This window comes from Schistocerca cancellata, chromosome 5, assembly GCF_023864275.1.
Source record: "Schistocerca cancellata isolate TAMUIC-IGC-003103 chromosome 5, iqSchCanc2.1, whole genome shotgun sequence".
Taxonomy (NCBI): domain Eukaryota; kingdom Metazoa; phylum Arthropoda; class Insecta; order Orthoptera; family Acrididae; genus Schistocerca; species Schistocerca cancellata.
The window spans coordinates 242,002,375-242,024,635 of record NC_064630.1 but is presented as its reverse complement, the minus strand read 5'-3'; the positions used below and the strand labels follow the sequence as shown (position 1 = coordinate 242,024,635).

General features: G+C 42.2%; 1 protein-coding gene across 7 annotated transcripts in view; it reads left to right on the top strand.

Moving 5' to 3' along the window:
* Positions 1-22,261, top strand: part of LOC126188203 (endoribonuclease Dicer-like) — a 425,024-nt gene that overhangs the window by 255,623 nt on the left and 147,140 nt on the right. The gene's annotated exons all lie outside the window — the stretch shown is intronic.

Sequence of the window (22,261 nt, the reverse complement as noted above, 5' to 3'; positions counted from 1 at the left end):
TCAGGAAAAATGTAGTTGTTGAGGTGTGGGGCATTTTACTTGCTCTGGGGATGTCAGTTATTCATTTCTTATTAATTGTGTTTGTTTGTGTCTTTATATACCTTTTGAGTGTGGTCTTTCGTAAGACTTGGAACAGTCTCATACATCAGCCATTCAATATGTATTGTTTAGAGTTTGTGCTGCCATTGCACAAAATTGGTGATTGTTTGGAGTTAAATATAATTGTGAAATTAAATATCCTGAGGTCCCATTCCATTTGAAAAAAATGTTGTTCCAGTAACTTTCAGACATGGATCATTTGTAACAAAGAGAAGGAATCATAGTTGACATAACATAGTTCGCATGCCTTTTCATGGAGGTGTGAATTTTGTGACAAGTCACAGATGATGCTGAAGCCAGTGTATGGAGAATTGAAGGCATGTAAACCACACTTGTTAAGCGTCCTGTTTTGCATGAGCAGTTACTTATCATGTCCATTGCAGTGTGTGTAAGCTGTCAGACCATAAGACCAGCATGCCAGATTACTGATCTGACTGTGGATTCTAATAAGTGTAAATCTGCAGTTCACAGCTTTTGTTTTGTTGATGGATAAGGTGTGATTTGTATAGAGTTCAATGATATTTTACCACAATAGCCATGTGGGCAGATGCAAATCCTAGCGTGATCTTGGAAGCAAGGCATCAGTTTCACCTCAGTATCAATTTGTGAGCAGGAATTAGAAGTGACTGACTTATGGGAACATACATTTAGCAAGCAAATTAATAGTTCCTTATTTATCACTAATTTGTGTGTGTCAGATTACTTGCATTGTTGAAGAGTGTTACCATTGTAGAAAGACAGTGGATGTGGCTTATGAATCACAGGGCACCACCTCACTTTCTGCGCCCTGTACAATAGTGTCTGACACAAATGTTCAGTGAGCGATGTATTGGTCCAAGTGGTCTAATATCATGGTCTCTTTGTTCGCCTGTCCTTAATCCCTTAGATTTCTGTACTTGGGACATTTAAAGGCATATCTAAGAATTCGTCTATTGAGTAGAAGGAGTTGTCATTCATAAATTCTTTTAATTTGCTTTTAAATGTTGTTTGGCTATCTGTCAGACTTTTAATACTATTTGGCAAATGACCAAATATTTTGTGGCAGCATAATTCACCCCTTTCTGTGCCAAAGTGGGGGGGAAACAAACCTTTCATTATTCTAATAGCCCCCTTTTAAAGTTTGAAAGCTTGTTTTGCTGTACCTGTATTTCCCCAGAAGATCACACCATATCTAAGCAAACTGTTCATGTAAGCATAATAGGCATACAGCAATGATTCAGTGTTGTAGCATTCCTGAAGCATTCTTAGCACATAACAGCATTTACTTAATTTTTTACTCAAAACTTCTAGATGCTTTTCCCATATCAAGTGCTCATCCACCCATATACCAAGGAATTTTGTGTATGGAGCTTGTGCAGTAACATAGTTCCCTGACTCGGCTTTTACTCTTCTTCTAGCTTTACTTTTAATATTACTGAAATTCATCAGTACCGTTTTTATCGTTATTTTTGATCAAAGCATTATCACTAAAACATTTTCCTGTCTCATTTATTGTCCTAGAGACACTCTGCTGTAGACCATCCTCAGTGTATCCCTTTAATAATAATGCTAGTGTCATCAGCGAACATCACCATTTCTGCAACTGTCAGATGGTTTGGCAAATCGTTTATGTATACGAAGAACAACAGAGAGCCCAACACGGAACCCTGGGGCACTCCAAAACTAGTTTTTTTGAAATCTGAAAGATACGCTTTGCCTTCATGACGTATTTATACTTGCTGTTGTCTATCAGAGAGATAAGACTTGAGCCATTTGAAGGCAAGTCCCTGGACCCCATAACATTCCAGTTTCATAAGCAATAAGTCATGGCTGATAAAATCAAATGCTTTAGATAAATCTAAGAATATTCCACAGCTTAATTCGTTCTTGTTCAAGGCATTTATAACCATTTTCATGTGTTGGAAGACTGCCGTTTCTGTGGATCTGTTCTTTCTAAACGCATTTTGAGCATTAGTCAATATTTTATTTTTATTTAGGAAGTCAGCTAGCCTTTCATACGTTACTCTTTCAATTACTTTAGAGAAAACTGACAATAATGACACTGGCCTATAATTATTTATGTCAGCTGTACTATCCTTTTTGTGAAGTGGCTTTGTTATGGAGAGTTTTAGTTTTGATGGGAACACCCCTGTCCTGAAAGAAGTATTAATAATGTCAGTTAGGTGAGTATCTATACTGGTAGAGCTAAATTTGATTACCTTCTCTGGAATTCAGTCAATAACACAAGACATTTTATTTTTTAGTTTATTAATAGCATTTGTAACTTCACATTCTGTTACTGGGTACAGAAAGATTGTCTTTTCAAAACTTGGTACTTTTATGTTTTTGTTAATTGAATTGAACAGGCTTTTAATTAGGTTCAGGGCTATGTTCACATAATGTTCATTGAATATATTGGCTACCTGTTGAGCATCTTCTATCACTTTACCCTCACTTTTAATTTTGAAAATATGGGTCTTGGTTTTACATTTTCCTATGCTATTGTTCCCCCCCATGAACAGTTTACCTTGCCGTTGGTGGGGAGGCTTGCGTGCCTCAACGATACAGATAGCCGTGCCGTAGGTGCAACCACAATGGAGGGGTATCTGTTGAGAGGCCAGACAAATGTGTGGTTACTGAAGAGGGGCAGCAGCCTTTACAGTAGTTGCAGGGGATGATTGACTGATCTGGCCTTGTAACTAACCAAAATGGCCTTGCTGTTCTGGTACTGCAAACAGCTGAAAGCAAGGGGAAACTACAGCCATAATTTTTCCTGAAGGCATGCAGCATTACTGTATGATTAAATGATGATGGTGTCCTCTTGGGTAAAATATTTCCGGAGGTAAAATAGTCCCCCATTCGGATCTCCGGGCGGGGAATACTCAGGAGGACGTCGTTATCAGGAGAAAGAAAACTGGCGTTCTACGGATCAGAGCGTGGAATGTCAGATCCCTTAATTGGGCAGGTAGGTTAGAAAATTTAAAAAGGGAAATGGATAGGATAAAGTTAGATATACTGGGAATTAGTGAAGTTCGGTGGCAGAAGGAACAAGAGTTTTGGTCAGGTGAATACGGGGTTATAAATACAAAATCAAATATGGGTAATGCAGGAGTAGGTTTAGTAATGAATAAAAAAATAGGAGTGCGGGTAAGCTACTACAAACAGCATAGTGAAAGCATTATTGTGGCCAAGATAGACACGAAGCCCAAGCCTACTACAGTAGTGAAAGTTTATATGCCAACTAGCTCTGCAGATGATGAAGAAATTGATGAAATGTATGATGAGATAAAAGAAATTATTCAGGTAATGAAGGGAGACGAAAATTTAATAGTCATGGGTGACTGGAATTCGAGAGTAGGAAAAGGGAGAGAAGGAAACATAGTAGGTAAATATGGATTGGGGCTACCTGAAAGAGGAAGCCGCCTGGTAGAATCTTGCACAGAGCATAACTTAATCATAGCTAACACTTGGTTCAAGAATCATGAAAGAAGGTTTTATACATGGAAGAACCCTGGAGATATTAGAAGATACCAGATAGATTATATAATGGTAAGACAGAGATTTAGGAACCAGGTTTTAAATTGTAAGACATTTCCAGGGGCAGATGTGGACTCTGACCGCAATCTATTGGTTATGAACTGTAGATTAAAACTAAGAAACTGCAAAAAGGTGGGAATTTAAGGAGATGGGACCTGGATAAACTTAAAGAACTAGAGGTTGTACAGGGTTTCAGGGAGAGCATAAGGGAACAATTGACAGGAATGGGGGAAAAAATACAGTAGAAGAAGAATGGGTAGTTTTGAGGAATAAAATAGTGAAGGCACCAGAGGATCAAATAGGTAAAAAGACGAGGGCTAGTAGAAACCCTTGGGTAACAGAAGAAATGTTGAATTTAATTGATGAAAGGAGAAGATATAAAAATGCAGTAAATGAAGCAGGCAAAAAGGAATACAAATGTCTCAAAATGAGATTGACAGGAAGTGCAAAATGGCTAAGGAGGGATGACTAGAGGACAAATGTAAGGATGTAGAGGCTTATCTCACTAGAGGTAAGATAGATACTACCTACAGGAAAATTAAAGAGACCTTTGGAGAAAGGAGAACCACTTGCATGAATATCAAGAGCTTTGATGGAAACCCAGTTCTAAGCAAAGAAGGGAAAGCAGAAAAGCGGAAGGAGTATATAGAGGGTCTATACAAGGGCGAAGTACTTGAAGATAATATTATGGAAATGGAAGAGGATGTAGATGAAGATGAAATGGGAGATATGATACTGTGTGAAGAGTTTGACAGGGCAGTGAAAGACAACTGAGTCAAAACAAGGCCCCCGGAGTAGACAACATTCCATTAGAACTACTGTCAGCCTTGGGAGAGCCAGTCCTGACAAAACTCTACCATCTGGTGAGCAAGATGTATGAGACAGGCGAAATACCCTCGGACTTCAAGAAGTATATAATAATTCCAATCCCAAAGAAAGCAGGTGTTGACAGATGTGAAAATTACCGAACTATCAGTTTAATAAGTCACAGCTGCAAAATACTAATGCGAACTCTTTACAGACGAATGGAAAAACTGATAGAATCCGACCTCGGGGAAGATCAGTTTGGATTCCGTAGAAATGTTGGAACACGTGAGGCAATACTGACCCTACGACTTACTTTAGAAGGAAGATCAAGGAAAGGCAAACCTATGTTTCTAGCATTTGTAGACTTAGAGAAGGCTTTTGACAATGTTGACTGGAATACTCTCTTTCAAATTCTGAAGGTGGCAGGGGTAAAATACAGGGAGCGAAAGGCTATTTACAATTTGTACAGAAAGAAGATGGCAGTTATAAGAGTCGAGGGACATGAAAGGGAAGCAGTGGGTGGGAAGGGAGTGAGACAGGGTTGTAGACTCTCCCCGATGCTCTTCAATCTGTATATTGAGCAAGCAGTAAAGGAAACAAAAGAAAAATTCGGCGTTGGTATTAAAATCCATGGAGAAGAAATAAAAACTTTGAGGTTCGCCAGTGACATTGTAATTCTGTCAGAGACAGCAAAGGACTTGGAAGAGCAGTTGAACGGAATGGACAGTGTCTTGAAAGGAGGATGTAATATGAACATCAACAAAAGCAAAACGAGGACAAAGGAATGTAGTCGAATTAAGTCGGGTGATGCTGAGGGAATTAGATTAGGAAATGAGACACTTAAAGTAGTAAAGGAGTTTTGCTATTTGGGGAGCAAAATAACTGATGATGGTCGAAGTAGAGAGGATATAAAATGTAGACTGGCAATGGCAAGGAAAGCGTTCCTGAAGAAGAAAAATTTATTAATATCGAGTATACATTTAAATGTCAGGATGTCATTTCTGAAAGTATTTGTATGGAGTGTAGCCATGTATGGAAGTGAAACATGGACGGTAAATAGTTTGGACATGAAGAGAATAGAAGCTTTCGAAATGTGGTGCTACAGAAGAATGCTGAAGATTAGATGGGTTGATCACATAACTAATGAGGAGGTATTGCAAAGGATTGGGGAGGAGAGGAGTTTGTGGCACAACTTGACTAGAAGAAGGGATCGGTTGGTAGGACATGTTCTGAGGCATCAAGGGATCACCAATTTAGTATTGGAGGGCAGCGTGGAGGGTAAAAATCATAGAGGGAGACCAAGAGATGAATACACTAAGCAGATTCAGAAGGATGTAGGCTGCAGTAGGTACTGGGAGATGAAGAAGCTTGCACAGGATAGATTAGCATGGAGAGCTGCATCAAACCAGTCTCAGGACTGAAGACCACAACAACAGCATGCTACTGTTTATAACCTTCCAAATCTATTTTGATTTATCGTTTCCCTTAGTAATGTGTGAATCATTGCTTAGCCTTTTTGCTGCCTGTAAAGCTTTCCTATAGCCTCACGCAAGATAGCGGCGAAGTTGAAAGTGTATAATGTGCCTCCATGAAAAAACGTAAATTTCGGTAGTAAAAGGATAACTTGTGCAAGTTGTAAGACTGAAATACAGAAGCTGAATGAACGGATATCCAGTCAACAGTTTACAATAGACGCTCAAAAGGTGGAAATAAGTAGACTACAATCTGAAAAACGTGAGACGCTAATGAAGAAAGAAGACTCGGTCTCGGGAAAATGGAAGAGAATGACTGATGGATGTTGTGCTCAGAAGGTAAAAGATGTGAAAGACAGTGAAAATTTAGTGCAAAAAAACTCTTTTGAAGTGCTTTCTGCCGTGGATTCAGTGAACACGTCGGAAAGGGTTGAAAAGTTGGAAAACAAAGTAGGCAAACCGTTGCATGTTGTAAGTAGGTCAAACAGTGAAAATACTGCGTCAGGAGATATTCTAAAAAACTTCGAAAATAAGTGTGCACACATACACTGCCACAGACTTCAATGCAACAAAGGAAACTACGTTAAAAAACGTATCTCCAGCGAAACTGCAAACTGAAGAATATTTAGAATACATGCGGCAAAAAAACAACACTAAGGTGAGAAAAAGAATCTTAAATCCTCCGGTTACAAATAGTGTGAAACACAAAACGATCTGTGTGTTAGGTGATAGTCACGGGCGTGAAATTTCCGCAATGTTGATGAGAACAAGTAGTTTCAAGGCATCTGGTTTCATAAAGCCAGGGGCTCCATTGAGTGAAATAACAGACCTAACATCATCAACTGACACCCCCTGCGGGTCCGGGGATTAGAATAGGCCCGAGGTATTCCTGCCTGTCGTAAGAGGCGACTAAAAGGAGTCCATCCCCCTCACGGGGGTAGTTAGCGCCTGCGTCCGGAGACGGACGGTTCCACGACCTATAATTGTGGTCTTTTTGGTTTTTCACTTCTCGTTTCTTCCTTCCTTTTGTTGGTTCCTTTCTTTGCTCTTCTCCACCCCACTGTCTTCCTTACTCTTTCCCTTGACTTCTCCTTGCCTTCTCATTGCCTTCTTCTCCTTGCCTTCTCTGGTCTCCGCCTCGGCGTTTGAGACAGTCTGTCCTCTTTCTCCCTCTCTCTCTTCTTTTTCCTCTTCTTCCTACCTCCCTGTGCGTGCCTGAAGGCCGACCCACGCGTTCACACGCGTAGCTGGTGACGGGGTAACGCGTAATTCCCCGCCCTGTGTAGACATGTAAGGCACGCGCGTACCCCCTGGTAAAGGCCAGGCCCGGGGAGGGGTGATTGCCTGAGCTGATACCTTCTGACCATGCCGATTGGTCCCTCCGTCTGTTTCTCGGGAGGTGTGACCTGAGGTGTAAACATTCACCTAAGGCGGGAGTGCCCTCTGAGAGGGTCCCCACAAGGAAGGAGCACGCCATCGGAGATGCTGGCAAACATGGGGGATTCCTCCGCAATGGATTCTACTCCATCTCTCTCGACTTCTGCCCAAAAACGGAAACGTGACCAGCCACCAGTGACAAAAGTACTACCGCCTGCCCCACAGTTCCTCGTCGTTTCTCGATCTGAGGACGGAAAGGATTTTTCCTCTGTCAACCCTTTCGTTATCCAGAAGGGCGTAGATGCCATAGCCGGATCTGTCAAATCTTGTACCAGGTTGCGTAACGGTACCTTATTACTAGAAACTGAGAGTGCCTTTCAGGCACAAAAACTGCTTCGGGCCACACTCCTGTACACGTTCCCTGTCCGGGTGGAGGCCCACCGAACTTTGAATTCGTCTCGTGGTGTAGTCTATACTAGCTCCCTCGACGGATTGACTGACGAGGAGATTCAATCTTTCCTCGCTGAGCAGGGTGACGGCTGTCCATAGGGTCATGAAAAAGGTCAACAATGACCTTGTACCGACCCGGACACTTTTCTTGACCTTCGATAGTGTTAAGCTGCCATCGCGCATCAAGGCGGGCTACGAGGTTATTACTGTTCGCCCCTATGTCCCGACACCTACGCGCTGCTACCAGTGTCAGCGTTTCAATCACAAACGACAGTCTTGTTCCAATGCGGCTAAATGTGTCACTTGTGGCAGGGATGCCCATGAGGGTGACTGTCCACCTCCGTCTCCTCGTTATGTGAACTGTCAGGGTGACCATGCCGCATCCTCCCACGACTGTCCTGTCTATAAGGAAGAACGCTGTATCCAAGAAATTCGGGTCAAAGAGAAAGTGTCCACCTCGGCTGCTCGCAAGCTATTGGCTAGTAGGAAGCCCGCGCTGCTCCCAGCGGGGAAATACAGTACTGTCCTCGCCTCTCCTCGGACTACCAGGGAGGTGGCAACCCAGACATGCGATCTGACCTTCAGCACCACGGTCGTCCGTTCGGCCAGTGCTAAGGTTGCGCGGTCGACGTCTCCTCTTCCTCTCATCACCCCACAGACACCAGCCCCTTCATCAGCTTTTGCTAAGACGAAGACCCCGAAGTCAGATGAACAGGCCTTCAAGAAGGAACCATCCCGTGCAGACTTCCTACGTACCTCGACCTCCCAGCCTTCGACCGGTACTTCCACCAAACGTCCTTCCATGAAGGCTCATAGGAAGCACAGTTCTCCTTCTCCGCCACGGCGCATTTCTTCTCTTGCGCCACCCAGCAGTTGCCGCCCCAGGCCGTCATCCGTTTCGCCTGGCCGCACCGCTGGTAGCCGAACATCTGGCCGTTCACCGGCGGAGGAAGCTCCCCCTCCCGGCCATCCTCCCAAGATGGCCGATGAACCTATAGACCCAATGGACGATGACTGTCCACTTACTGATAGCGGCGGCAGTGCTCGCTAGAAGCCAGGCCCTCAGCGGCCTTCGAGGTGACCCCTTCTTTCATCTTCCTTTTCTTACGATGGCACTTATTCACTGGAATATTCGCAGCATTCGCTCCAACCGAGAGGACTTGAAGTTGCTGCTCCGCTTGCACCGTCCGCTCGTCGTAGCCCTCCAGGAAATGAAGCTACGCCCATGTGATCAAATTGCCTTGGCACACTACACCTCTGTGCGTTCTGACCTACCCCCTGTGGTAGGTATCCCAGCTCATGGAGGGGTTATGTTGCTGGTCCGGGATGATATTTACTACGATCCCATCACGTTGCACACCGGCCTGCAGGCGGTTGCCATCCGCATTACTCTCCCCACTTTTACGTTTTCCATTTGTACCGTTTACACTCCATCGTCATCTGCCGTTACCAGGGCAGACATGATGCAACTTATTGCTCAGCTACCTGCACCATTTTTGTTAACTGGAGACTTCAATGCCCACCATCCCCTTTGGGGCTCTCCAGCATCCTGCCCGAGGGGCTCCTTGTTAGCAGACCTTTTCAACCAGCTCAATCTTGTCTGCCTCAATACTGGCACCCCTACTTTTCTTTCGGACACATCTCACACCTATTCCCATTTAGACCTCTCTATATGTACTCCCCAACTTGCACGCCGGTTTGAGTGGTATGCACTTTCTGATACATATTCGAGCGACCACTTTCCGTGTGTTATCCATCTCCTGCAGCATACCCCCTCTCCATGCTCCTCTAGTTGGACCATCTCCAAGGCAGACTGGGGGCTCTTCTCTTCCAGGGCGACCTTTCAGGATCAAACCTTCCCAAGCTGCGATCGTCAGGTCGCACACCTCACGGAAGTCATTCTCGCTGCTGCTGAATATTCCATCCCTCACCCTACTTCTTCTCCACGTCACGTACCGGTCCCCTGGTGGTCCGCAGCATGTAGAGACACTTTACGTGCTCGTTGACGTGCTTTACGCACCTTTAAACGCCACCCTACAGTGGCGAATTGTATCAATTATAAACGATTACTTGCTCAGTGTCGTCGTATTATTAAAGAAAGCAAGAAAGCCAGCTGGGCTGCTTTCACAAGCACCTTCAACAGTTTTACTCCTTCTTCAGTTGTCTGGGGTAGCCTGCGCCGGCTATCTGGCACTAAGGTCCACTCACCAGTTTCTGGCTTGAAGGTCGCGAATGACGTCCTTGTGGCCCCTGAGGCTGTCTCCAATGCCTTCGGCCGCTTTTTCGCAGAGGTTTCGAGCTCCGCTCATTACCACCCTGCCTTCCTCCCCCACAAACAGGCAGAGGAGGCTAGGCCACCTAACTTCCGCTCCTCGAATTGTGAAAGTTATAATGAATGCCCCATTCACCATGCGGGAACTCGAAAACGCACATGGCCGATCACGGTCCTCCGCTCCAGGGCCTGATTCTATTCATATTCAGATGCTGAAGAACCTTTCTCCTGTGGGTAAAGGATTTCTTCTTCGTACATACAATCGCATCTGGATTGAGGGACATGTTCCCGCATGCTGGCGCGAGTCTATTGTTGTCCCGATTCCTAAGTCGGGGAAGGACAAGCACTTGCCTTCCAGTTATCGACCTATCTCGCTTACCAGCTGTGTCTGTAAAGTGATGGAGCGAATGGTTAACTCTCGATTGGTTTGGCTGCTCGAGTCTCGACGCCTACTTACCAATGTACAATGTGGATTTCGTAGGCGCCGCTCTGCTGTTGACCATCTGGTTACCTTGTCGACCTTCATTATGAATAACTTCTTGCGGAAGCGCCTGACCGCGGCTGTGTTCTTTGATTTGGAGAAGGCTTACGACACCTGTTGGAGGGCGGGCATTCTCCGCACCATGCATAAATGGGGCCTTCGTGGTCGCCTCCCTCTTTTTATTCGTTCCTTTTTAATGGATCGACAGTTCAAGGTACGTGTGGGTTCTGTCCTGTCCGACACCTTTCGCCAGGAGAATGGGGTGCCACAGGGCTCAGTTTTGAGCATTGCTCTCTTCGCCATCGCAATCAATCCAATAATGGATTGCCTCCTAGCTGATGCATCAGGCTCCCTTTTCGTGGACGATTTTACCATCTATTGCAGCGCGCAGTGTACACGTGTCCTGGAGCGCTGTCTTCAGCGTTCTCTTGACCGTCTTTACTCCTGGAGTGTCGCCAATGGCTTCCGTTTTTCTGCCGAGAAGACGGTCTGTATTAACTTCTGGCGCTACAAAGAGTTTCTCTCACCATCCTTACGACTCGGTCCCGTTGCTCTCCCAATCGTGGAGACAACCAAATTTTTAGGCCTTACATTTGACAGGAAACTTAGCTGGTCTCCACATGTGTCGTATTTGGCCGCCCGTTGTACCCGTTCTTTAAATGTCCTCCGTGTTCTCAGTGGTATGTCATGGGGAGCGGATCGAACCGTTCTACTTCGTCTATATCGGTCGATCGTCTGCTCCAAGCTGGATTATGGGAGCTTCGTATACTCCTCTGCACGGCCATCCATCTTATGCCGCCTCAACTCCATACAACATCGGGGTTTACGACTTGCGATCGGAGCATTTTATACTAGTCCCGTAGAGAGTCTTCATGCTGACGCTGGCGAATTGCCACTCACCTACCGGCGCGATATACTGCTTTGTCGGTATGCCTGTCAGCTACTGTCAATGCCCGACCATCCGTCTTATCGTTCCTTTTTTGACGACTCTCTCGACCGTCAATACGGGTTGTATGTCTCTGCCCTGCTACCCCCTGGAGTTCGCTTTCGTCGCCTCCTTCAACACCTTAATTTTTCACTCCCTGCAACCTTTCGAGTGGGCGAGAGCCACACGCCACCTTGGCTCCAGGCTCAGGTCCGCGTTCACCTTGACCTCAGCTCGCTCCCAAAAGAGGTTACCCCCGGTTCGGTCTACCACTCCCGTTTTTTGGAACTTCGTTCGAAGTTCATCAATATGACTTTCATTTATATAGATGGCTCTAAGACCAATGACGGGTCGGGTGTTCTTTTATAGTCGGGGCACAAAGTTTCAAATACCGGCTCCATGGCCATTGTTCGTTCTTCACAGCTGAGCTCTTTGCCCTTTACCAGGCTGTTCTTTACATCTGCCGCCACCGACATTCTGCTTATGTCATCTGCTCCGATTCCCTGAGCGCCATCCAGAGCCTCAGTGATCCGTATCCGGTTCACCCTTTCGTGCACCGGATCCAAGGCTCTCTTCGGCAGCTGGCGGACGTCGGTTCTCCGGTTAGCTTTATGTGGGTCCCTGGCCTTGTCGGTATCCCTGGGAATGAAGCTGCAGATGCCGCGGCCAAGGCTGCGGTCCTCCAGCCTCGGACAGCTTCTTGTTGTGTCCCTTTGTCAGATTTTAGTAGGGTTATTTGTCGGCGCATTTTATCGCTGTGGCATGCCGATTGGGCTGCCCTTACAGCCAACAAGCTTCGGGCCTTGAAACCTCTTCCCATGGTTTGGACGTCCTCCTCACGCCCTTCTCGGCGGGAGGAGGTAGTTTTGGCCCGGTTAAGAATTGGACACTGCCGGTTCAGCCATCACCATCTGCTGACGGCTGCGCCGGCGCCGTTTTGCCCCTGTGGGCAATTGCTGACGGTCCACCACATTTTAATGTCGTGTCCGGATTTTAACGCACTGCGTCTCGATCTTAACCTGCCATGTACTTTAGATGCCGTTTTAGCGGATGACCCACGAGCAGCTGCTCGTGTTCTTCATTTTATCCATTTGACAAACCTCACTAAGGACATTTGATGATGCTGTTTTTAATCCTATGCCTGTCAGTCTGTCTTTTATCGTGTTTTCCCTTTTAGTTGTTGTTTTAACCTTGTGCCTCGCGGTGCATTCTTAACGTCGTCAGGGCGCTAATGACCATTGAAGTTGTGCGCCCTAAAACCACAAAAAAAAAAAAAAAAAAAAAAAATCATCTACTGACGTAGCTAGTTTGAATAAAGACAATGTAGCCGTGTTAATAGGAGGATCAAACGGTGTCTATAGAAACAAGACACACAAGGTGATTACAGAAATGAGGAAATGTTTAAATAATTTAACCCACACAAATGTACTCATTGTGAACATCCCGCATCGTCATGATTTATCACCCTGTTCGTGTGTGAACTGCGAAATTAATGTTGCAAACGAGTGTATCACTGAAATATGCACTAACTTTAAGAATGTCGATATTGTAGACATAAACAGATTGGAGCGAAGGTTCCATACAGTCCATGGACTTCATTTAAATACGCCAGGAAAGAAATTACTAGCCGAAAAAATATGTACTCGCATTTCGAGGAAGAGTGAAGAAAAAAGTATAAGTGACAAACAAACGGAGATTAAGAAGTGCTTTAGGTGAGTTCCAAGCTGTGTCATCAGCCAAACACAAATTACCAAGTGGTTTAAACCGATTAGGCAAGAAACAATCAATCAAGTCGTCAGCCAAATGAAAATTACGATATGGTTTGAACCAAAGAGGACTGATGTGGATGAAGCAAAACTTATACAAGCTCCAGAAGTTAACTCACCTGCTGATTGCCACCAGCAAACAGAAGCCACACACAAGAAAGATACAGAAAATTTTTTAGGGTAAGTGCTGTATTAGAAATGCCATTAGATAAAGAATCAGAAACCGCTTCAACTGAAGTTACTAAGTACCCAGATTTTGCTATACTACACCATAACGTTCAGTCACTCACAAATAAAATTTCCATGTTGGAAGCACTACTCCAGTATGCACTAAACATAGACATAATTTGCATTACTGAACATTGGCTACGAAATGACGAAGTAAAATTAACCTCAATCTCAGGATATAGATTAGCAAGTCATTTTAGCAGAGAGTTTTCCAAACATGGTGGCTCTGCTATCTTTGTGAAAGAACAAATAAAGTTCTGTGATGTCAGTAAAAGTTATATTGACTCAATTGAAAAAGACTTTGAACTTTCCATTACCAAACTGCCAGAGCTTAATTTCATAGTTATTAACATATATAGAGCACCAAGTGGAAACCTGCCAGTCTTCATGAATAAACTAGAGGTTCTGCTGAACAGGATCAGTACACTAAATATGAAGATAGTGCTTTGTGGGGATTTCAATATTGATTTTTCAAAAGACAGCAGCAGCAGAGATGCTTTGATAAATATGACCAACACATTCAAAATGATCCTCACAATACACTCTCCAACAAGATTAACAGAATGCACAAATTCCATTATTGACCAAATATTCATCTCAGAAACAACTTACAGATTCACAAGCAGAGTACTGAGCATGGGTTATAGTGATCATGAGGCACAGCTGCTGTGTATAGAAATGCCAACAAGTAGTAGCAGTTCCGGAAAAGTAGTTGGAAAAAAGAACCTTTTCTGGAGATAACATTAAAATTTTTAATCTCTTACTGGCGAAGGAAAACTGGGAAAGCATCGCCACTCAGAACAATGTTGATAGCATGTACGTGAGTTTTCAGAGCATCTTTCTTCACTATTTTAATGTAGCATTTCCAAAATTAGTAAAAACAGTAAAACCTAACAATAATAAGCAATGGGTAACTAAAGGCAAAAAAAATTCCAGTGAGAGAAACAGATTTCTGCAGTACTCTTGTAAGAAATATAGAGTAACCCAAGAATTCACAGCTTATTCAAAAGCCTACAAAAGAATCTATGGTGGAGTAGTCAAAGAGGCAAAAATTATGTGGAATGACAATTTGATAAGAAACTCATCTAACAAAATGAAATCCACATGGAGAGTTATAAAGAAAGAAACTTGTAGCTCAGTGCCAAAGAAAAAGAATTTATCATTAACACTAGAAGGCTCAAAAGTCACAGACCCAAATTCAGTTGTGGAAAAATTCAATGAATACTTCACCTCACTAGCTGAAGACCTCATTCAAGTACACTGTCAAGGACCAGTCCCAAGTTTCTCCAGCAAGTCAGTGATCTCGACTGCTTCTATGTATGTGTATGAAACAAACCCCAATGAAATTGTAAGTAAAATTAAATCATTAAGCAATAAAATGTCAAGTGGTCTTGATGATGTACTTCATTTCATATTAAAAGCATGTGCTCACCACATAGCAAACCCCTTGGCAAAAATTTTCAACCTCTCTTTAAAAACTGGTGTATTCCCAGATATTTTTAAAATAGCAAAAGTTTCACCACAGCTAAAAAAAGGTTCTTCTGAAAAAATATCAAACTACCAACCCGTGTCACAGTTAAGTTCCTTCTCAAAAATTCATAAATAAATATGCACCTCTTACAGTACAACAACATGGTTTTAGAAAGTCTAAATCTACACAGAAAGCAATTTTCGAATTCTTAAACTGCATTTTAAAATCCCTTGATCAACATAAATTAGCTGCAGGTATTTTTCTAGATCTATCAAAAGTCTTCAATGTCCTGGACCATAACATTCTGCTCGAAAAATTAGAAAGACGAGGAGTAAGAGGTGTAGCACATAGCTGGTTGTGTTCATACCTAAAAAACCGCAGGCAGAAAGTATCACTTCAGTATGAATTCAACAAAATGAATAAAACAAGAAACAACTCCTTTCTTTCTAGGGAATTACCAATAAAATATGGTTTACCACAAGGCTCAATCTTAGGTCCACTACTCTTCTTGATTTATGTGGACGACTTAGTTGAATATATGAGTCCCACAAAAACTATCCTCTTTGCCGATGACACCAGCATATTGCTCACTGGATCCAGTCCAGAAACTTTGCTGTCCACAGCAGAAAGTTCTATGAAAAGACTTTCTGAGTGGTTCACAAAAAACAAACTCATTATAAATACTGAAAAAACTGTGTGTGTCGATTTTCATTTAATTCCTCCAACTAATCAAATGTCTATTCAAGCCCAATTAAAAAATGATCCCCTAGAAAATGTAAGTGCCACAATATTCTTGGGTCTTTGGGTTCAGCAAGACTTAAAGTGGGACACACATATAAATAACTTGTGTAGAAAACTATCATCTGTGTGCTATGGCCTAAGAATTTTAAAGGCTACAACAAGCAAAACAACAGTACTGCAGGCATACTATGCACAGTTCCACTCACTAATCAGATATGGGATCATTTTTCTGGGGATACTCAACTCACAGTGTAAAGGTTTTTAGAATGCAAAAAAGAGCTTTAAGAATAATTTGTGGCCTTAAAATGATGGAGTCCTGTAAATCCCATTTTACTGAGCTAGGTGTCCTAAATGTTCCAAGTTTATTTATTTATGAAACCATCTTGTTCACTAGGGACTACCTCCCGAAAACAGGCAAACTGCAACAGAACAAAAGTGTACACAACTATAGTACCAGAAGGGAATCAGATATACATAAAAAATATCACAGAACAACCACCTATCAGAGGAGCATAATTAACATTGGTGTAATACTTCACAGTAAGATACCAGAGGAAATAAAAAATACTACTCATCCAATATTTAAAGCTAAACTAAAGGCATTTCTAATAAAGCACTGTTTCTATTCTGTCAGAGAATTTCTGAATAAGTAACAAAATTAATTGTAGTAGGTACCTAATTTTAATTGCTAATAGTATGTATTATTGTAACTTATCGTTGACCTGTCCAATATCAATTGTACAATTTGTGCTATATGATAAAACTGGACCAATAAAAAATCAAATCAAATAGACCCTTCTATATTTCCTATAGTATGGTTTTTTATTGTATTTATTTTAGCATGTTTGCTTAGGTTTCTAAGGGTGGTTGCTGATTTTTTAATCCCTTGTGTTACCCATGTGTTTGTCCTCTCACTGACTTTAATTCTATTTAATGGAAATAATCAGTGAGAAAACAGTCATACTTTTTGTCTGCATCATCAGTTTGTTCTATGCCCCACTGCACTCTTTTAGCATACTACTAAACAACCTTATGTTGTTTGCATTAATAAGTCTTCTTTGTACATATTTTTCAGTGACTTTGTATTTCTTATTGTTCTCATTCATTATCATCACTTTTAAAGCCATATGGTCAGAAAAGCCTGTATCTGTATCTGTTACTGCAACACTGTACTCACAGCTTTGTTTGTTGGTAAATATCTGATCAAGTATTGTTTCAGACCCATCCCCATATCAGGTAATTTCCTGCACTGTAGGTTGCATGTTGTATGTGTTAAACAGATTTAATAATTGTACCTTGTTCTTATTACTTTTGTTAAAATTAATGTTTGTCACCAAGAACTATTGTGCATTTTGACCTGCCTCTCAATTCACTTAAAAGAGCATCTATATAATATAAGAATTGGGTAAAGTCACCTGATGGGGTCATATAGATGCAAGCAATGATAGTTCGCAAATAGAACATTCAAAATCTTTTTCTGCGCACTTCACCGTGCTAAGTTTTACCTTCTTAGATTTAACATTACTTCTAACATAGATGCATACACCTCCACATTTATGTTTCCCTGCAAAAGCTACTTACTAAATCAAAGTTTGGTATATTTGCTGCACAAATCTGAGTGTTCCAAAGCCATTGCTCACTGATACACAGCACAGAAACCTTCTTAAGATTACAGTTTAAAATTATTTCCAGCTCACACATTTTGTTGCCTAGTCTGTGCACATTCTGATACAGCAAAGTCAAGCCACCTAGATTTGGTGCACAGCTCACTTTATTGTCCCCTTCAGGTTTTGACCAAGTCTGACACATTCCAGGCTTGGTCAGCCTTATACGTTTCCCTGAACTGGTTCTGAGTTTTGAGACATATGTTCCAAATTGCTGATGCAAGATAATTTGTTATTTACCATGCTAAGTATTCCACTTAGGCCTCGACCATGTCTTGTATGACAAGTTCTCAAGCAGTTAGATTGTCAGAGGGTTCATGGTTACAACTGATACATTCCTCAATATCTACAAGCATTACATTTTTAAACTGTTTGCATATTGTTTCAAAATATTTGTTAGCTTTGGTTATTTCTTTGTTTACACATGATGATTCAATTAAATCGTAACGATGAGGTATTTTAAATTAGGTGTTTGTTAACCTGTCCAGTGTAGTCTTCAGAGCTGTTGTTGCTGCAGCTATTTCATTATGGTATACATCATTGGAACCACCTATAAGAACTGCGAAGTCACTCCTTGACAAATTACTGCAGTCTTCAGTGTTGATGAGGATCTGGTTGAATCTTGCTCCAGGTTTCACTATGCCTTCAATTTTAATGTTTTTTGGGTTGTCAGGGTCTTCCTTTTTGTAGCCATCCCTCTTCAAAAACCATCAGATTTATAGATTCTGATGTGTGTTGTTTTTTCTCTATGTATTTCTTGACTCGGTGCTCCATATTGTTCTTTATCTGTTGCATTTGATACATTGTTTGTTTTATTCAATTTCAAAACAGGCACCATCAAATCTGCATTGCTGCAAGATTTTTTGCTGTGTTCCTTTTTCGAAGATTTAAATACATCTGCGCTTTTTGTGCCACAGTCCATGTTTTTCTGCTTCGTGTGTTTGGCTTCAGATGTGATTTTGTGAACTTCATTATCTTCAGGTCCATTATAATCGAGTATGTTACATACTTTAGGCCTAATAGTTTTCTACCTACAATTGTCACAGTTCCAGTTTTTTATGATTATATCCTGTCCCTTTAGTGAGGGATCTACTTTTCCACATTGAAAATGAAATCTGTTTCCACATTCCGTGCACTAAACACCACTTCTCACAGTTTTCTGGCATTTTCGACAAGTTTATTGGCCCTGTCACCTGTGTTTTTACTAGTCAAATTTTCTGTTACCACATCACTGTACAATGGAGATTCGCATTGTTGCCTCCTTAACAATATTATCACAAAACCCATTCACTGGACAGATCACAGAAGACTCTGTAAGTCCACCTTATCTTTATACAGGACGATTGTGGGACCTTTGCTGTTCAATAAAAAATGTCAGATCAGAAACACCTTCATCCCTCTGTATTTCCAATTTTATTTTATTTTATTTTTGCCACCACTTTCGGCATTACACTAAACAACCTTTAGGCCCAGGCACTGATTTTTATCTTTTGCTAGTTTGGTTTGAATACTTGTGAGACAGTCTGTAAGTGATGATTGAAGGGATCACGTTGTTAAAAAGAAGTCTATAGATACTGTATGCAGGCACTACTTCGATTGTACGAGAGGTGGGATTCCTCCTACATGTTGGTCAGGGCCCCACAATCCTCTGTCCAGTCCTCTTGTCTTGCCCTGCATTAGGGCTGCATTTCAATAGAGGGGCCTGAGGACAGTGTTGTGTAATGCTGAAACTGGTAGCAGAAATAAAATAAAACTGGTAACATAGATGGCTGAAGGTGTTTCTGATTTGACATTTTAGATAACAGGTGTGTTTCTGAAATTGAAGTGTGCTCCCCCGTTAAGCTGTGCTCAGCAAGTGATGATAATCCTTCATGGCTGAATTTTAAATTGTGTGCATGTTCAGTGCAATATACACAGACAGTGCTGTGTCTGTATAATGTACGACAATGTATGACTTAATAACACTTGCAAGGAATTGGAGATGTTCCAGATTTTCGAAAACCTATGTTATCTTTCACATTTCCCAAAAGATTTCTTATATCTGTTGCTGGTTGGAAGATAGGCTTGATTCCTTTCCAGTTCAGAGCCTGGGGTGATTCTTGCGGAGACTGCACCAGCAATAGAAGGTTAATCTGGGAGCTTTTCCTTTGATCTTGTTTCCACATCTCGTGTTCCTCAGTTTCTTCTTAGTATCTTCCCTCTTACAGCCATTAGAAGCAAAGATCTTTCCAGACAACCCAGCACAATCATTAGGTTGTCCTCAGAAATATAGTTTTCCCCTCGGTGTCAACAATGACACACAAAAAAATTGCTGTCATGGTAATGGCATCTCATCACTAGCAAGTAACACAGCCTTACAAAAAAAGCGAAGCATCCAGAAGATATGATTGGATGTCAGTGTATTTTCATACACAACATTGGTTGCTATGTAAATGATCTGAGTTGCTATTGTCTGTAACTTGTAGAACACAGAGTGCATTGTTGGTGTTTGAGTTTAGTGTTGTTACCAAGCCTAATAGGGTATATAAGAGGCATGAAAAGTGTCAGCTGTTGAGCGATCATTGTAAGGGATATAGATATGCCCTGTACTCATGAGAGATAACATTATCAGCACCTGAGAGAGTTTGAAAGGGGCCCTATTGTCAGTGACCATTCAGCTAGCTGGTCGAACCGTGCAGTATCCACATTTGTGGGACATTTGGATGTGATAGTGGCCTGATGTTGTATTGCATGGAGATATGAGGATAGGTGTACTTGTCATGAAGATTTCAGTTGACTGTGTCTGACCACCATATCGTATACTGATCACATTGAAACTCCTTGACATTTCTGCCTGCCATCTGAGAACATGTAATGAAGTCCCTGCAGCTTTGTGTCATCCTGCATCAGCGGTTGGAGACTAGCATTAGCCAGAGTAGGAATTACCATCCCAAGCACAGGCTGCCAGTAACACTAAGACACACATAGGTGGATTTAGAGTGATATGGTTATCAGGAAGCATGGAGTACTGATGAATGGCACCACATTATGATCAGTGGTTAATCATAGTTCTAAACCACTCTAGATGGCCATTATCAAAGAGTATGTCGACGACCTGTGGAGAAGTCCCTTTCTTCCAATATTTTGCAGAGTCCCAGTGATATGCCTCTTCATGCTTTGGTGTAGAGTGCCATCGAGTATGACCTCAGGTCACAGCTCATAGTGTTTGAGGGAACTCAAATGGCTCAAAGATACATCACAGACAACCTTTGTCGTCATGTGTGACCACTAATGGGACAGTATTGTGTTGCGATTTTTCAACGGGACAGTGCTTTGTCCACACACACTACAGGTCTCTGAGCTGTCATTGTGATGCTGAGGTAATCCTGTGACCAGCAAGATCTCCACATCTGTCCCTAACAGGACATAGGTGGGACCAGCTCTGGCGTCAACTCTGTCCCAGTGCTAGCACCCAGGTTATCAAAGACAAGTTCCTGGCCCCTTGCCTGAGGAAACAATACAAAGGCTTTGAAACCCTTCCCAACCAAATCAGCACTTGCATCCAGGCCAGAGTGCATACATAGTCATACTGGTAAGAGGGTTAATACTGCCATGTTCTTTGTAAATTTTACTCAGTTGTGTAGCCACTGAAATAGCATTAAATACTGCCAGGTTTATTCTGCATGTGCACATCCAGAAATGAGTGACAATTGTTGTTCTTCTCAACCTCCATGATGAGTTTTGTGCTGCTATGAATTTTGTTAAAAAGGCCAAGGAATTTGTTCAGGGAGTTCCTACCATGTTGGCACACCACAAACATTTTCTTTACACTTCTGTAGATGTACTTCAGTGTGTGTGCGGCTACCTTTAGTGTGATTTCGTCAGATTAATTTCTTGTATAAGTTCACCATGATTGGTGATAGAGGTGAATCCGTTGGAAGCCCATCAACAAACTCGTATTAATTACTAGCATGGAGGAAGTACAGTGCTGTTAAGCAGTGACAGAGCTACCTTAAGATATGGTGCTCAAAACATTGCTTTGAGTGAAGTTTGTGTCTCCTTGAGATGAACAGTGAAACTACGTCACTATTCACCAGTGTGTAGTTCAGAACCAGTTTTATTGCCCTTAAAATATCCACAAACTTTGCTGAATTTCTGATGATGTAATTACAGAGACTCACATGAGCATGTAGTAAGGTGTAGCACTAATGGTAGGCCTTATTAGTACACATTACTTGTATATCTTTGGAAGATCATACAGGCGAGGTAGTGCTGGTGCATTTGGTTTCAACTTCTTCACACCCAGAGGAGTCCATGAGTGTTGGCATCTTCCTTTTAATGGTTAATTGAACCCTGTCAATTTTCTTCCAGTCTGGCCGATTAGGATTGCCGCCATTTTCCCATGTACTCGATTTTGCACAGGAGCACAGTGGCATTTCTTTTGGCCAGGAGGGAGAATGGTTATGTCCTCAACCTTACAGAACTCGCTAAGGGCTTCCTCTCAGATACAAAGATATCACATCTGGGAGGCAGAATGATCATGAGTATGTGACATGTCTTTTTGACATATTTCTTTGGCAGTGTAATATGAAAGTCCTCTGATAGCCTTATTGATGCCACTGATCTCACATTTTGAAGGTATGCAAGACTGTACTCTTGGCAAGAGCTGAAGTTGTTGCTGCACCTATTTCTGCCGATGTAACAATGGTACCTGGAAATAGTGTTAACTTGGTCCACTGTTTCACTAGACACATTCACTGAAGTTTATCACATTGTTAAGCTGTCACAATCTGTTGCTGTATGTGGCTTTTCGATGTGGCACAGTTCATATCCTGACATGGTCATCAGCGATGGCAGATATTTAAAACCTCTCAATAGCCACCTCAAAGAGCCCTTCATTTATATGGCTGGGAGCTCCCACTCACTGTCCACCAATTCCCTATGAAATGTAAAATGTTGTCATTTCTGTTGTATAGTTTTCAGTGAAGGTTATCAAGCAGCACAGAGAACAAA